Source organism: Moschus berezovskii, chromosome 15 (genome assembly GCF_049115385.1).
Source record: "Moschus berezovskii isolate FMDL1 chromosome 15, NW_MosBer_1.0, whole genome shotgun sequence".
In the NCBI taxonomy this organism is placed as follows: domain Eukaryota; kingdom Metazoa; phylum Chordata; class Mammalia; order Artiodactyla; family Moschidae; genus Moschus; species Moschus berezovskii.
Genome location: NC_142474.1, coordinates 81,478,538 through 81,496,052, shown reverse-complemented (window position 1 = coordinate 81,496,052; position 17,515 = coordinate 81,478,538). Strand labels below are relative to the sequence as shown.

Here is a 17,515-nt window from a genome sequence, read left to right as displayed (position 1 = left end):
CAAAAGACTGTTCTATACATCTGTGTCTCTTTTGCTATCTCGTATACAGCGTTATCGTTACCATCTTTCTAAATTCCATATATATGCATTAGTATACTGTATTGGTGTTTTTCTTTCTGACTTACTTCACTCTGTATAATAGGCTCCAGTTTCATCCACCTCATTAGAACTGATTCAAATATATTCTTTTTAATGGCTGAGTAATATTCCATTGTATATATATACCACAGCTTTCTTATCCATTCATCTGCTAATGGACATCTAGACTGCTTCTATGTCCTGGCTATTACAATCAGCCCAGCAACATTTGTTGAAGAGACTGTCTTTTCAATATTGTGTATTCTTGCCTCCTTTGTTTTAGGTTAATTGACCATTGGAGCATAGGTTTATTTCTGGGTGTTTAATACTGTTCCATTGATCTCTATTTCTATTTTTGTGTACAGCAGGCTTTTCAATGTGGGGGCTCCAAGTGGAAAAAGTTTATGCTTTAATAGTTTGAGACTGATGGACAGTGAAAGGTAAGGATTCTGGTGCAAGAGATGTCTTATCTCTCCTAGGGAGCAATCTGTTGACATGAGAAATGGGCTGGTTGAGTAGTCCATTGTTGAAAAAGAAATAGATTTTCAGGAAGCTCCTAGAGCAGACACTGGGATATATACTGGGCAAAAATATTCTGGAATGAATAGTAAGGTCATGTTGATGGAGGCTTATTTCTGATGGTTAGGTTATAAGGCTGCTGGCAGCTCCTCAGTCCCCAAACCCAAACCCATGGTGCTCAGTCTGAGCATAAAAGGCAGATGGTTTCTCTGACCTTTATATGCTGAGTGAAGAGATGGTTCTTTACGCAATTGCTCACACTGTTGATTGTTAAATCTGGCAAAATCTGTGGTATCTTGGAATACTAACTGCTGCTTTCCCATTTCTTGAATTTAACTCATAAAAACTTATTATTTTTATTGGAGGATAAAAAGCTTATTATTTAAAATTATGACATATCAGGAACTCACTGGCAGTCCTGATTCAGTCCCTCGTTGGGCACTAAGATCCCACAGGCCTCACGACAAACAAACAAACATCTGAACAACAAGTCCTGATGTTGAGATTTAGATTTGTGATGCTTCTCTCCTTTTGTTCTTTCTCTGGCTTTACTTTTTTGATTTGTGGTTGCTTTACAAGACGAAACTGTCAAAAATTTAGGGAGAAGGATTTCCCTAGTGGTATGTGGATAGAAATCTGCCTGCCAACGCAGGGGACATGGGTTCTACCCCTGGTTTGGGAAGATCCCACATGTGGTGGCCCAACTAAGCCTAAAAGCCGTAACTACTGAAACCTGACGGCCTAGAGTCCATGCTCCATGAAAAGAGAAGCCACTGCAGTAAAAAGCCCACCCACTGCAACTAGAGAAAGCACATGCACAGCAATGAAGATCCAGCATAGCCCAAACAATAATAATAAAATAAAAATAAAATCCAGTGGGAATGAAGAGTGAGAGGAAGTAGCAACAGCATGTTAGTAACAGTAGGTGGTTCTAAGGAGGTCTTAGCATTTAGGGCAGAGACGCTAGTGGTAAAGAACCCACCTGCCAAGGCAGGAGACGTAAGAGATGCGGATTCAATCCCTGGTTGGGGAAGATCCCCTGGAGGAGGGCATGGCAACTTACTCCAGTTTCTTACTTGAAGAATCCCTTGGACAGAGGAGCCTGGTGGGCTATAGTCCAGAGGGTTGCTAAGAGTAGGACACAACTGGAGTGACTTAACACAGCACAGCATGAGCAAGTTTGCACATGGCATCAGCATGTCTACTTTGCAGCCAGCGTGAGGAACTGTGAGATCTCCAGACGACTCTTTGGGAATGGGAGACCTCCTTGGCCAAGATAAACAGGACTGGGAGGTTAGGAGGAAGGACAGGGGAAAGAGTTATACAGAGGCAGTTAAGTATGGTGAAGTTAAGTTGTCATTTCCCTACCAACCAGATCCCTAGTTACATCATGAACCATTCACTTGGTGGAAATGGAAGACAGAGCCAGTCCATAAAGCATTCCAAAGGCACCATCAGCATCGTGTTACATAGACTTTGTGGCCAAGGCTTGACACACCAGTGTTGGAGGAAGCAAGCTGTGGCTTGTGCAACTCCTCAGCCACATGTAATGCAGGTAAGGATGTAGGAAACTTGCTGGCTGTGGAAAGTAAACATCTCACCTCCGAAAGGGTACAGTCTTGCAAACATCATGAAACAAAGGCTCAGTGTTGTGAGCTGAGCCAAGAATTTCCCAAAAGGGAGGGTGGAGCTCGGGCATGTCTTTCCTTCTCTTCCCTTGTGTAATATCATCACATCATTTGGGGGTAGTGTGTGCAGAAGGGAGCCTTTAGAAAGTTGCTTGTGCTACAATTTATGGTTCCCCTCAGCAACTAAATCTTTGCTCTCTGATCTGTAGCCCAGCAATGGTAATTCCCCTCTCCCCTTTTAAAAATATTCTTTTCCATAAAATATATGGATATAATTTTAAAATTAAGTAAAATACTCTCAAGTAGCAGGGTCCTTACTCCTTTATAACCCCAAGTCCTGCTGCCCAAGGCCCACTTTAATTTCTTTCAGCTGTTTCTTCTGCTCTTTATCTCTGTTTGCTTATACTCTTTCTGGATTTATTAATTTTTGATCTTGTGTGTTGACTCCTGCTGTGTTATAAAGACACAATACCTTTATACACCCCCTCCCCTTTTCCATTCTCTCTATTCTCATAATTAAACACCATCATTTTTAGCTAAATCAATTATCACTGTTTATATGGTCATGATTGTAAATATGGCTTACTCCAGCAATATTGTTCAGGTTTTTCCATCAGATTTGTTAATATCCATTGATAGTTTTTTTTCCCCAAAAGCTCAAACATGGCTATATAATAAACTAGATAATTTCTCTAGTCTCCTTTTTTTCCCTCGGAAGGTTCCCTACCAGACCCCTCTGTTCTTCTGTATTTTATTTGTTTTTGGCTGCACTGGGTCTGTGTTTCTGTGTGTTGGCTTTCTACAGCTGTGGTGAGGGGGCTACTCACTGGTTATGATGCTCAGGCTTCTCATTACTTGTCCTGTTGCAGAGTCTGGGCTTTAGATCATGAGCTCAGTAGTTGGGGTGCATGGGCTTAGTGGCTCCACAGCATGTGGGATCTTCCTGGACCAGAGGTTGAACCCATGTCCCTTGCGTTGGCAGGCAAATTCTTAACCACTGGACCACCAGGGAAGGCCTCTGCTCCCCTGTTTTGATACAGTCTTTGGGGCTGCTGCACAGCTGTCATCCTGGACTTTTTCTCTGCCATCACCCTGTGACCTCCCTTTCTGGATGCCCCGTTTCTGGATTCCTACATCTCCCACCTGATTAGCTTACTCCCTCCTTTCATAGTATTGCCTTCTCCAGTGGTTTCCTAAGAAAGGGCACAGAGAGCAATTATTTTTCAGTTCAGGGCTGTGTCTGAAATGTCTTTATTCTCCTCTTACAATTATTTATAATTTGGCTGTATATAGATTCCTGGTTGAAACTCAACTCCCCCGCCTCTTCTAGCACACATATTGCTGTGATTCAGTTCAGTTCAGTTCAGTTCAGTTACTCAGTCGTGTCCGACTCTTTGCGACCCCATGAATCACAGCACGCCAGGCCTCCCTGTCCATCACCAACTCCCGGAGTTCACTCAAACTCATGTCCATCGAGTCGGTGATGCCATCCAGCCATCTCATTCTCTGTCATCCCCCCCAAACCCTCCCAGGATCAGACTCTTTTCCAGTGAGTCAACTTGTCGCATGAGGTGGCCAAAGTATTGGAGTTTCAGCTTTAGCATCAGTCCTTCCAGTGAACACCCAGGATTGATCTCCTTTAGAATGGACTGGTTGGATCTCCTTGCAGTCCAAGGGACTCTCAAGAGTCTTCTCCAGCACCACAGTTCAAAAGCATCAATTCTTCGGTGATCAGCTTTCTTCACAGTCCGACTCTCACATCCATACATGACCACGGGAAAAACCATAGCCTTGACTAGATGGACCTTGGTTGGCAAAGTAATGTCTCTGCTTTTTAATATGCTATCTAGGCTGGTCATAACTTTCCTTCCAAGGAGTAAGCGTCTTTTAATTTCCTGGCTGTGATTAGTCCAAATTTCACTTCTAATCCTTTGTAATTGACATTCCCCCCACCTACCCTGGGATAGATTTTAGGCTCTTCCCTTTATTTCCATGAATCTCAGAGTACCGGTCACTCAGTGTCCTCTTTCAATTTCAAGGCATGTTCTTCAATGATAGAATTTTTCTTTTAATATTTCTTTGATAATTTCTTTCCCTCTTTTCTTCAAATCTCTGGAATAGCCATTTTCAGATCTTAGATCTCCTAGATTGATTCCCCAGGGCTCTTATCATTATTTAAGAAAAATCTTTATCTGTTCTACTTCTTGAAAGGTTTGATCTACTTTATTTTCTAAATCTTCTACTGATTAAAATTTTTTGACCATTTTATTTTAAATGCATGTGTTGTGCCTTATAGTACATTCTCAATGAGTATATGTGCAGTTAATTTTTTATTTTTCCTTGTTCTAGATTTCTGTGTTTGTGCAAGTTAGATGAGATTTGGAGCACAACATAGCAATTCCAGTTTTCTGTAACTGTGCTGCTCAACACAGTAGCTGCTTAGCCATATTTGACTATTTAAAGTTAAAATAATTTTTAAAAAACTCAGTGTCACACACTGGCCACATTTGAAGTGCATCCTAGTCACATGTAACTAATGGCTACAGCACTGAATGTCACAGAAAACATTCTTATTACCAAACATTCTCTTAGAACTGTTCTGTGATTACTCAAGCCTATTCTTTTTTATTGTGATGTAATGGACTCATACATTGTATTAGTTTCAGACGTATAACATAATTTGTATATTGTCACCCTGTTTATTTAACTTATATGCAGAGTGCATCATGAGGAACGCTGGGCTGGAAGAAGCACAAGCTGGAATCAAGATTGCCGGGAGAAATATCAATAACCTCAGATATGCAGATGACACCACCCTTATGGCAGAAAGTGAAGAGGAACTCAAAGGCCTGTTGATGAAAGTGAAAGAGGAGAGTGAAAAGTTTGGCTTGAAGCTCAACATTCAGAAAATGAAGATCATGGCATCTGGTCCCATCACTTCATGGGAAATAGACGGAGAAGCAGTGGAAACAGTGTCAGACTTTATTTTTTGGTGCTCCAAAATCACTGCAGATTCTGATTGCAGCCATGAAATTAAAAGACGCTTACTCCTTGGAAGGAAAGTTATGACCAACCTAGATAGCATATTAAAAAGCAGAGACATTACTTTGCCAACAGAGGTCCGTCTAGTCAAGGCTATGATTTTTCCCGTGGTCATGTATGGATGTGAGAGTTGGACTGTGAAGAAAGCTGAGCGCCGAAGAATTGATGCTTTTGAACTGTGGTGCTGGAGAAGACTCTTGAGAGTCCTTTGGACTGCAAGGAGATCCAACCAGTCCATTCTCAGTTCAGTTCAGTTCAGTTCAGTCGCTCAGTCGTGTCCGACTCTCCGCGACCCCATGAATCACAGCACGCCAGGCCTCCCTGTCCCTCACCAACTCCCGGAGTACACTCAAACTCATGTCCACAGAGTCGGTGATGCCATCCAGCCATCTCATTCTCTGTCGTCCCCTTCTCCTCCCACCCCCAACCTTTCCCAGCATCAGAGTCTTTTCCAGTGAGTCAACTCGCCGCATAAGGTGGCCAAAGTATTGCAGTTTCAGCCTCAGCATCAGTCCCTCCAATGAACATCCAGGATTGATCTCCTTTAGAATGGACCGGTTGGATCTCCTTGCAGTATAAGGGACTCTCAAGAGTCTTCTCCAACACCACAGTTCAAAAGCATCAATTCTTCGGCGCTCAGCTTTCTTCACAGTCCAACTCTCACATCCATACATGACCACGGGAAAAACCATTGCCTTGACTAGACGGACCTTGGTTGGCAAAGTAATGTCTCTGCTTTTTAATATACTATCAAGGTTGGTCATAAATTTCCTTCCAAGGAGCAAGCGTCTTTTAATTTCATGGCTGCAATCAGCATCTGCAGTGATTTTGGAACCCAAAAAAACAAAGTCTGACACTGTTTCCACTGTTTTTCCATCTATTTCCCATGAAGTGATGGGACCAGATGCCATGATCTTTGTTTTCTGAATGTTGAGCTTCAAGCCAACCTTTTCACTCTCCTCTAAAGGAGATCAATCCTGGGTGTTCATTGGAAGGATTGATGCTGAAGCTAAAACTCCAAAACTTTGGCCACCTCATGCGACGAGTTGACTCACTGGAAAAGAGTCTGATGCTGGGAGGGATTGGGGGTGGGAGGAGAAGGGGATGACAGAATGGGATGGCTGGATGGCATCACCGACTTGATGGACATGTGTTTGAGTGAGCTCCGGGAGTTGGTGATGGACAGGGAGGCCTGGCGTGCTGTGATTCATGGGGTCGCAAAGAGTCGGACACGACTGAGTGACTGAACTGAACTGAACATAATTTGTACAAATCCAAACACGTTATAAAATTGGTATTTTTGTGTATGTATGGTTCTGAGCTTTAGTACAAGTGCAAATAAAAGTAACCAGTACCATACATGTGCACTACTAATAGTACTAACTAGTATAACTAAAAAATGACTAAGAAGGACATACTATACAGCACTGGGAACTCTACTTAATATTCTGTAATGGCCTATATGGGAAAAGAATCTAAAAAAGAGTGGATATATGCATACATATGACTGATTTACTTTGCCATACACCTGAAACTAGTTCAACATTGTAGATCAACTATACTCCAATAAAAATTAATTTAAAAAAGTAACCATTACCACAGTCATGTGAAGTCGCTTAGTCGTGTCTGACTCTTTACAACCCCATGGACTGTAGCCCACCAGGATCCTCGGTCCATGGGATTTTCCAGGCATGAATATTGGAGTGGGTTGCCATTTCCTTCTCCAGGGGATCTTCCCGACCCAGGGATCGAACGTGGGTCTCCCTCACTGTAGGAAGATGGTTTACCGTCCAAGCTTATAGTACAGAACAATCTATATTCTCCAAATTCTCTCATGCTACTCTTTTAGAGGCAAACCCTCTCACCAACACCCCAACAACCACTAATCTATTGTCTGTCCCTCTTGTTTTACCTTTCCCAGAATGTAGTCTAGTAGGCATCATATAGTATGTAAACTTTTGAGACTGTCTTCTTTTGTACAGCTTGGTGCCTTTAAGGTTCATCTAATTTGTTACATGTACCTTCTTCAATGCCAAATATAGGGTTGGCCGAAAAGTTCCTTTGGGTTTTTCTGTAACATCAACCAACCAGTTGTATTTCATTACATGGTTGTACCACGGTTTGTTGGATGGTTCACAGATGTCCATGGAAGAGCATCTTGCTTATTTCCAGTTTTGGGAGTTTATGAATAAATCTGTTAAAATACTTGTGATTAGGTTTCTGTGTGAATATGTCTTTATTTCTCTAAGGTAAATATCCAGGAGTAGGTCTGCTGTATCATGTGTTAAGCACATGTTTAATTTCATGAGAAACTTCCGAACAATTTCTCAGAGTGGCTATACTATTTTGCATTTCCAACAACACTGTATCCAGGGACCCTACATCTTTTTCAACCCTTAGTCTCTCTCTCTCTCTCTTTTTTTTTTTTGCCATTCTATAGCATGGTAATATCTTAGTGTGGTTTTAATTTGCAATTTCTTATGGCCAATTACATTTTGCTTCTTTTCATGTGCTTACTTACCATCTTTATACCTTTTTATTTGAGAGATCCAAATTGTTTGCCCATTTTGAAATTAGACTGTTTCTTTTTTATTTTTTTATTATATTGATTGGTTTTGCCATACATTGACATGAATCCGCCCCGGGTGTACATGAGTTCCCCTTCCCGAACCCCCCTCCCACCTCCCTCCTTCCCTTATCCTCCCTCCGGGTCATCCCCATGCACCAGCCCGGAGCATCCTGTATCATGCGTCGAACCTGGACTGGTGATCTGTTTCACATATGATAATATACATGTTTCAATGCCATTCTCCCAAATCATCCCACCCTCATCCTCTTCCACAGCGTCCAAAAGACTGTTCTATACACCTGTGTCTCTTTTGCTGCCTCGTATACAGGGTTATCATTACCATCGTTCTAAATTCCATATATATGCGTTAGTAAGATTGTTTCTTTTCTTGTCAAGTTTTGAGAATTATTTATGTATTCTGGTTATAAGTTCTTTGTAAGATGTGCAAATATTTCTTCCAATCTGTAGCTTGCTTTTCCTTCTCATAATAGCATCTTTTATAGACAAAAGTTTTAAATGTTGATGGTTCTAATTATTGTTGCTTTATAATAAATATTAAAATTAGGTAGTATGATTTCTCCAATTTTATCATTCTTTTTCAAAACTGCATTGACTGTTCTAATTGCTTTTCCATGTAAATTTTAGAATCAGTGTTACTATAACTGCAAAAGAAAATCCTAATGGGATTGAGATTGGAATTTAGCCAAATCCTTAGATCATTTTTGGAAGAAATTAACATCTTTAACTGTGTTGAGTCTTTCACCCCATGAATGTGTTATGTCTCTCTATTTACTTAGCTCTTTCTTGATTTCTTTCATTAATGTTTTATGATTCTTATCATACAGGTTATGCACTTTTCTTAGATTTCTACATAATTATGGCTCCCTGAGTGGCTCAGCAGTAAAGAATGTGCAATGCAGGAGATGCAGTAGACATGAGTCCAATCCCTGGGTCAAGAAGATCCCTTGGAGGAAGAAATGGCAACCCACTCCAGCATTCTTGCCTGGATAATCCCATGGACAGAGGGGCCTGGGGGGCTACAGTCCAGGGAATCACAAAAGAGTCAAACATGACTTAGTGACTATGACACAATATATATCTACATAATTATGTCATTTGGAGCTCTTGTAAATTGTATTTTAAAAGATTTTTTATTTCTATTTCTTTATCACTGATAGGCTGCAGTCCATGGGGTCGCTAAGAGTCAGACACGACTGAGTGACTTCACTTTCACTTTTCACTTTCCTGCATTGGAGAAGGAAATGGCAACCCACTCCAGTATTCTTGCCTGGAGAGTCCCAAGGACAGGGGAGCCTAGTGGGCTGCCGTCTATGGGGTCACACAGAGTTGGACATGACTGAAGTGACTTAGCAGCAGCAGTAGCAATATATAGAAACACAATTGATTTTTAAAAATAAGAGCTTGTATCCTGTGACCCTGATAAATTCATCTATTAGTTCTTGGAGGTTTTTTTTTATGTAGATTACTTGCAAATAGACTATTATTTTAATGTGAATGTGTAAAGCCTTCTTTCTAGTATCAGGATTTTGGTGACAATCTACTGAGATAAGATAAAAGTTTCAAGTCATGTAAAACAAAGCTGGGTTTTCCTTCTCCTTTCTCATTTCTGTCTTTCTAATTTAAACTCCTCTGGGTTATCTGCATGTTTTCCCTTCCATTCCCCCAATCATAACGACTTTTGTATAAGTACTGTCCCAGTGAAACGATCTTATGGCCAAAGTGGTTTTAGTGACATAGTCTCTGCGAACCATTAACTACTATAAAATTGAAATCAACTTTCCCAGGTGTTCCTAAGGACTTTTAACTTCATACCCAGCAGCCCCGTCGAATAAGTTATTCCATGGATTTACTGGGCGTTAAATGTTGCATCTTTAGCAGCAGTGATGGTGAAATGGAACTAGAATCGAACATCTCAGGGGCCCATCAGAATCTCCCGATAAAGGAATGGAGAGGCATTGTCCCGGAACAGAGACAAGGTGTGGAGCCAAAGAGGAAGGGAACTGCCAGTTCTGGCATCTCAGAAGGCTCCTGGGACCAAACCGCAGCTGGTGTCTTCCAGACACAGAGGTTCCATCACTTGTTTATAGGAAAATTGTTCTCCCACCAGTGGCTGACCCCTTAAGAATGTTTCAAACAGCTTAGCCCACACAAATGACAGGCTGAAGTTAACTGTACTGCTCTAATTGAGGACTGTCAAAAATACCAACACATGGGAGATGGCATTTGATCTGCTCTGGGTCCAGAATTGTCCTAGAGAATAAGAAAGAAGGTGAGAAAAATATTCCTTGTAGGCTGCCTTAGCTTACACAGGTTATGTTATTCATCTGGCAACAAAACAGGAAATGACAGCAATGCTCAGAGCCAAAAATAAAGCTCAGGTGCCATGTCTGGAAGTCCCCAAGACAAGACAAAGAAAGCCTTTTAATTAGGACTGACCAGCCATAACAAACCTATGGAGACAGAACAGCATGCTCCCTGACTTGCACTACACGACCCATACAGCAGTGCCTGAGGCTAAAAATTTACTTTATTTGAGTAGAAAGAAAAAAAAAAAGTCAACATGAAATCCATTAGACCCTAAGGATGGGTTGACTTGCCAAGTTTTTTCACTACTCCGGCACAACTATGAGAGGACTCTGTCAGATCCAATCTCTCTGCCTCCCAGGCAATATTTTTGTTCTAGGAGGCCTTCCAAGGAGTGACCTGAGCTGTCTGCAGGAACCAGGTTTTTATTTTCTTCAATAAATAGTCACAAACATGTGGCCACACCTGAACTTTTAATGTTCCTCAGTCACTTTATCTTTAAAAATATTTTTTTTCTATATTGAGATATAATTGACATGTAACATTGTTTAAGATGTACAAGATGATGACTTGAAACATGTATATGTTACAGGATGATTACCATAAGACATTTGGTTATTCTCAAACCCTTATGGAAGAAAGTGAAAAGGAACTAAAGAGTCTCTTGATGAAGGTGAAAGAGGAGAGTGAAAAAGCTGGCTTAACATTCAACATTTAAAAAATGAAGATCATGGCATCTGGTCCCATCACTTCATGGCAAATAGATGGGGAAAAAATGGAATAGTGACAGATTCCATTTTCTTGGGCTCCAAAATCACTGCAGATGGTGACTGCAGCCATGAAATTAAAAGGTACTTGCTCCTTGGAAGGAAAGCTATGACAAACCTAGACAGCATATTAAAAAGCAGAGACATTACTTTGCCGACAAAGGTCCATCTAGTCAAAGCTATGGTTTTTCCAGTAGTCATATATGGATGTGAGAATTGGACCATAAAGAAGGCTGAATGCTGAAAAATTGATGCTTTTGAACTGTGGTGTTGGAGAAGACTCTTGAGAGTCCCTTGGACTGCAAGGTGATCAAACCAGTCAATCTTGAAGGAAATCAGTCCTGGATATTCATTGAAAGGACTGGTGCTGAAGCTGAAGCTCCAACACTTTATTCACCTGGTGTGAAGAGCTGACTCCTTAGAAAAGACCCTGATGCTGGGCAACACTGAAGGCAGGAGGAGCAGGGGACGACAGAGAAGAGATGGTTGGATGACATCGCTGACTCAATGGACATGAGTTTGAGCAAGCTACGGGTGATGGTGAAAGACAGGGAGGCCTGGCATGCTGAGGTCCATGGGGTTGCAAAGGGTCGGACATGACTGAGCAGCTGAACAACAGCAAGAACAACAAGGGTGTTGAGACAGGTCCAATCCATCCCGCAATCCACAATAACCTAGTATCTCTACCAACCTAGGTGTTCAGAAAACAAAGTGGTACAAAATATAGATGTGCCTGCGCCACAAAGTTCATGGACTTAGCTACCCTTTTTCAGAAGTCATATTGTTCCTTCCATCATTCATCCATTCCATAAATCCTAATTGTGGTGCAGACATTTTGTGTAACTTTATTTATTTTTTATTACTACTGAAGCAACAAAGAGATATTGCAGAAAAATGAGGGGACACAGAAAATAGTAGACCATTTGTTGTCAGATTTTATATGTATCCTTTTCTTGGAGGGGGTATTTCTTATCCATTTTTATTATAGTATAATGATTTACAATGTTGTATTAGTTTCTGCTGTACAGCAAAGTGAATCAGTTATCTATATACATATACCCTCTCTTTTTAGATTCTTTTCTCATGTAGGTTATTACTGAGTATTGAGTAGAGTTCCCTGGGCTATACTGTAGGTTCTTGTTAGTTACCTATTTTATATGTAGTAGTATATATATGTCAATGTCAATCTCCCAATTTATCTGCCCCCCCCCCATATGTGTCCTTAAGACCAGGGTTTCCCATCTTTGGCACTACAGATATGTGGGGAGGATGATTCTTTGCTGTACAGGGATGCCTTGAGTCTGGGGTGCTGTTTAACCACATCTCTGGCCCTTGCCCCCACCTCTGGGATGCCAGGAGTGATCCCCTTAATACTCCCCACTCCTGATGGAACACATAGTGATTCTAACTGCCTTAGGGCATTCCAAGTTTCAAGGTGGGGACTGTTGACTGAATTTGACCATTCACCCTTCCCCCTCTTGGAGTCTAGTTGACACTAATAAACACAGGGAATTGAGCCAAAATGAAATCAAAGTCATCAGCTTTATTAACTGCTCAAGTTGAGGCATCCGGACTCCACATGAGCCTGCACTAGTTTCACTCATCCAAATCAATCTGAGATGCTGGGGCTGGAAAAAGGATCCTGGCTTGATCTCTGAGGCAGGAAGCAAGGCTACCAACCATGTGGGAGCAGGACTGAGAGGCTAAGGAGGGGAAGGTTCCGTTTTAGGGTTTTGAGGCAGAATGGCCCCATCAGCTCCTGTGCCACTGGCTTCTGTGACATAAGCCAGTCTCTCTAGGGTGGAGGGTTGGTGCCAACTCTGGGTGCGGCCTCTTCAGAGCTGTTGAGAAAGCCACAGAGCTGGAGGGGCCTCCTGTTTTATGAGTCAAGGCGGGAATGTGGGGAGCAGGCAGAGAAGGGCTCTGATACATAGAGTTTTCTTTCCGTGAAGATACAGACACACCTACAGAATGTTTTCAGTCAGTTCACGTTTCACCGTTGACTTTTGTTGTTTTTAACTTCCTCTATTACAAACACACTTGCACATCTAAGAGGTTAAGGCTGCACAATAATTATTAGATCAGAAGCACAAGCATTGGTTCAAATGGTATGTATTGCAATGCCCTCCTGGAAGGGAATGCCAAATTGTATATCTCTTAAGGAGCGAAGATAGCTGGGGTGTAAATGAAGAAAGCACAGCTTAACAGCTGCACTGCATATTTTTCTAGCTTCTCTGAAGTTCATATGACTGCTGAAGCCTGGGACCCCCAGTTTCAAAGGCTTGAGCCCCAGCAGTGGGTTTTGCTGCCCCATCAGCCATCAGCTCTGGCACCCCTGGGCAGACTCTCCCTGCCCATCCCCAGCTGCACTCAACTCCTGGCACACTGTATGTGCCTCGTTGCTGGCATGGTGCTATGCACACAACTCTGTTGTCTTTGGGATTCGGCATCCCTGATGAGGTCAGGTGTATTTTCACTGACTGTGGTCTCAACTGGAGAAGACTGCTCTGCATTATGTGCATGTGTGCGTGCTAAGCTGCTCAGCTGTGTCAACTCTTTGTGACCCCATAGACTGTAGCCCGCTAGGCTCCTCTGTCCACGGGGTTGAGGTTGGTTGCCATTTCTCCATACTGGAGTGGGTTGCCTTTTCTCCCTACAGGGGATCTTCCTGACCCACGGATTGAACCCATGTCTCCTGCACCAGTGGCAGATGGATCCTTTACCACTGAGCCACCTGGGAAGCCCATTGTGTACTATAAATATTCATAATTTTCTGAATACTATGATGTTTCCCCATCTTAGAAAAATCTTTTGACTGCCCCTCCCTGGGCTAGCCAATTATTAGAAGTAGCAAAGGAATGAGTCAGGAATGTGTCCCTGATATGTAAACTAACCGATCCAGAGCTATACCTGGCCCATGTACCCAAGAAGGGTACCTTAATCATTCCAGGGCCAGGGCCAGGTGCCAGGCAATGAAGAATCACCTTTAAAGTCCAAAGCCCACTGAAAATATTTAGATGAGCCAGCCCTAAACAGTTGACCCTGCCCTACCTTGCCTTTCCAGTGGAATCCCAATAAAGGTCATGACCTGAACATCCCCCTCATTCTGAAGGTCTCCTGCCTCCTGACCACCTTGGTATCTTTCCCACGTGGCCCTGTGTAGACACCATGCTTCCTCCCTCCAGGACCCGTGAATAAATGTTGGCTTTTCCTGAGCCTCCCCTCCATCTCCCCAACCAGTAATGCTGAAGAAGCTGAAGTTGAATGGCTCTGAAGACCAACAAGACCTTCTAGAACTAACACCCCAAAAAAGATGTCCTTTTCATTATAGGGGACTAGAATGCAAAAGAAATGGCAACCCACTCCAGTATTCTTGCCTAGAGAATCCGTGGACAGAGGAGCCTGGTGGGCTGCTGTCCACAAGGTCACATAGTCAGGCACAACTGAAGTGACTTAGTAGCAGCAGCAGCAGAATGCAAAAGTAGGAAGTCAAGAAACACCTGGAGTAACAGGCAAATTTGGCCTTGGAGCACAGAATGAAGCAGGGCAAAGGCTAACAGAGTTCTGCCAAGAGAACACACCGGTCATAGCAAACACCCTCTTCCAACAACATATGAGAAGATTCTACACATGGACATCACCAGATGGTCAACACTGAAATCAGACTGATTATATTCTTTGCAACCAAAGATGGAGAAGCTCTATACTGTCAGCAAAAACAAGACTGGGAGCTGACTGGTGCTCATATCATGAACTCCTTGCAGAATTCAGACTTACATTGAAGAAAGTAGGGAAAACCACCAGACCATTCAGGTATGACCTAAATCAAATCCCTTACGATTATACAGTGGAAGTGACAAATAGATTCAAAGGATTAGATCTGATAGAATGCCTGAAGAACTATGGATGGAAGCTCATGACGTTGTACAGGAGGCAGTGATCAAGACCATCCCCAAGAAAAAGAAATGCAAAATGGCAAAATGATTGTCTGAGGTGGCCTTACAAATAGCTGTGAAAAGAAGAGAAGGGAAAAGCAAAGGAGAAAAGGAAAGATATAAGCATCTGAATTCAGAGTTCCAAAGAATAGCAAGGAGAGATAAGAAAGCCTTCCTCAGAGATCAATGCAAAGAAATAGAGGAAAACAACAGAATGGGAAAGACTAGAGATCTCTAAAAAAATTAGAGATACTGAGGGAACATTGCATGCAAAGATGGGCTCGATAAAGGACAGAAATGGTATGGACCTAACAGAAGCAGAAGATATTAAGAAAAGGTGGCAAGAATACACAGAAGAACTGTACAAAAAAGATCTTCATGATCCAGATAACCACGATGGTGTGATCACTCACCTAGAGTCAGACATCCTGGACTGTGAAGTCAAGTGGGCCTTAGGAAGCATCACTATGAACAAAGCTAGTGGAGATGATGGAATTCCAGGTGAGCTATTTCAAATCCTAAAATATGATGGTGTTAAAATGCTCTCAATATGCCAGCAAATGTGGAAAACTCAGCAGAGGCCACAGGACTGGAAAAGGTCAGTTTTCATTCCAATCCCAAAGAAAGGCAATGCCTAACAATCTTCAAACTACCTCACAATTGCACTCGTCTCACATACTAGCAAAGTAATGCTCAAAATTCTCAAAGCCAGGCTTCAATAGTACATGAACTGTGAACTTTCAGATGTTCAAGCTGGATTTAGAAAAGTCAGAGGAACCAAAGATCAAATTGCCAATATCCGCTGGATCATGGAAAAAGCAAGAGAGTTCCAGAAAAACATCTACTTCTGCTCTATTGACTTACCAAAGCCTTTGGCTGTGTGCATCACAACAAACTGTGGAAAATTCTGAAAGTGATGGGAATACCAGACCACTTGACCTGCCTCCTGAGAAGTCTGTATGCAGGTCAAGAAGCAACAGTTAGAACTGGACATGGAACAACAGACTGGGTTCCAAATTGGGAAATGTATGTCAAGCCTGTTTATTTTAACCCTGTTTATTTAAACCCTGTTTATTTAACTTATATGCAGAGTTCAGTTCAGTTCAGTTCAGTCACTGAGTCGTGTCCGACTCTTTGTGACCCCATGAATCGCAGCATGCCAGGCCTCCCTGTCCATCAACAACTCCCAGAGTTCACTCAAACTCATGTCCATTGAGTTGGTGATGCCATCCAGTCGTCTCATCCTCTGTTGTCCCCTTCTTCTCCTGCCCCCAATTGCTCACAGCATCAGAGTATTTTCCAATGAGTCAACTCTTCACATGAGGTGGCCAAAGTATTGGAGTTTCAGCTTTAGCATCAGTCCTTCCAATGAACACCCAGGACTGATCTCCTTTAGAACGGACTGGTTGGATCTCCTTTCAGTCCAAGGGACTCTTAAGAGTCTTCTCCAACACCACAGTTCAAAAGCATCAGTTCTTTGGCACTCAGCTTTCTTCACAGTCCAACTCTCACATCCATACACGACCACTGGAAAAACCATAGCCTTGACTAGATGGACCTTTGTTGGCAAAGTAATGTCTCTGCTTTTTAATATGCTATCTAGGTTGGTCATAACTTTCCTTCCAAGGAGTAAGCGTCTTTTAATTTCATGGCTGCAATCACCATCTGCAGTGATTTTAGAGTTCAGTCAGTTCAGTTCAGTTCAGTCGCTCAGTCGTGTCCGACTTTCCACGACCCCATGAATCACAGCACGCCAGGCCTCCCTGTCCATCACCAACTCCCAGAGTTCACTCAAACTCATGTCCACAGAGTCGGTGATGCCATTCGGCCATCTCATTCTCAGTCGTCCCCTTCTCCTCCCGCCCCCAACCTTTCCCAGCATCAGAGTTTTTTCCAGTGAGTCAACTCGTCACATGAGGTGGCCAAAGTATTGCAGTTTCAGCTTCAGCATCAGTCCTTCCAATGAACACCCAGGATTGATCTCCTTTAGAATGGACTGGTTGGATCTCCTTGAAGTTCAAGGGACTCTCAAGAGTCTTCTCCAACACCACTGTTCAAAAGCATCAATTCTTCGGCAATCAGCTTTCTTCACAGTCCAACTCTCACATCCATACATGACCACGGGAAAAACCATAGCCTCGACTAGACGAACCTTGGTTGGCAAAGTAATGTCTCTGCTTTTTAATATACTATCAAGGTTGGTCATAACTTTCCTTCCAAGGAGTAAGCGTCTTTTAATTTCATGGCTGCAATCAGCATCTGCAGTAATTTTGGAGCCCCCAAAAATAAAGTCTGACACTGTTTCCACTGTTTTTCCATCTATTTCCCATGAAGTGATGGGACCAGATGCCGATTTTAGAGTACATCATGCTAAATGCTGGGCTGGATGAAGCACAAGCTGGAATCAATATTGCTGGGAGAAATATCAATAACCTCAGATATGCAGATGACACCACCCTTATGGCAGAAAGTGAAGAAGAACTAAAGAGCCTCTTGATGGATGTGAAAGAGAAGACTGAAAAATTGGCTTAAAACTCAACATTCAGAAAACTAAGATCATGCTGTCTGGTCCTATCACTTCATGGCAAATTGACAGGGAAAAAGGGGAAACAGTGATAGACTTTATTTTCTTGGGCTCCAAAATCACTGCAG

The 17,515-nt window shown here is 42.4% G+C and overlaps 1 long non-coding RNA gene across 1 annotated transcript; it reads left to right on the top strand.

Annotated features, from left to right (window-relative positions):
* Positions 1 to 318: 318 nt before the first annotated feature.
* Positions 319 to 5,126, top strand: LOC148775496 (uncharacterized). The gene is made up of 3 exons (XR_016039249.1): positions 319 to 518; positions 1,973 to 2,152; positions 4,944 to 5,126. It is a non-coding gene; the product is annotated as an uncharacterized LOC148775496 (long non-coding RNA).
* The last annotated feature ends 12,389 nt before the right edge of the window (positions 5,127 to 17,515 follow it).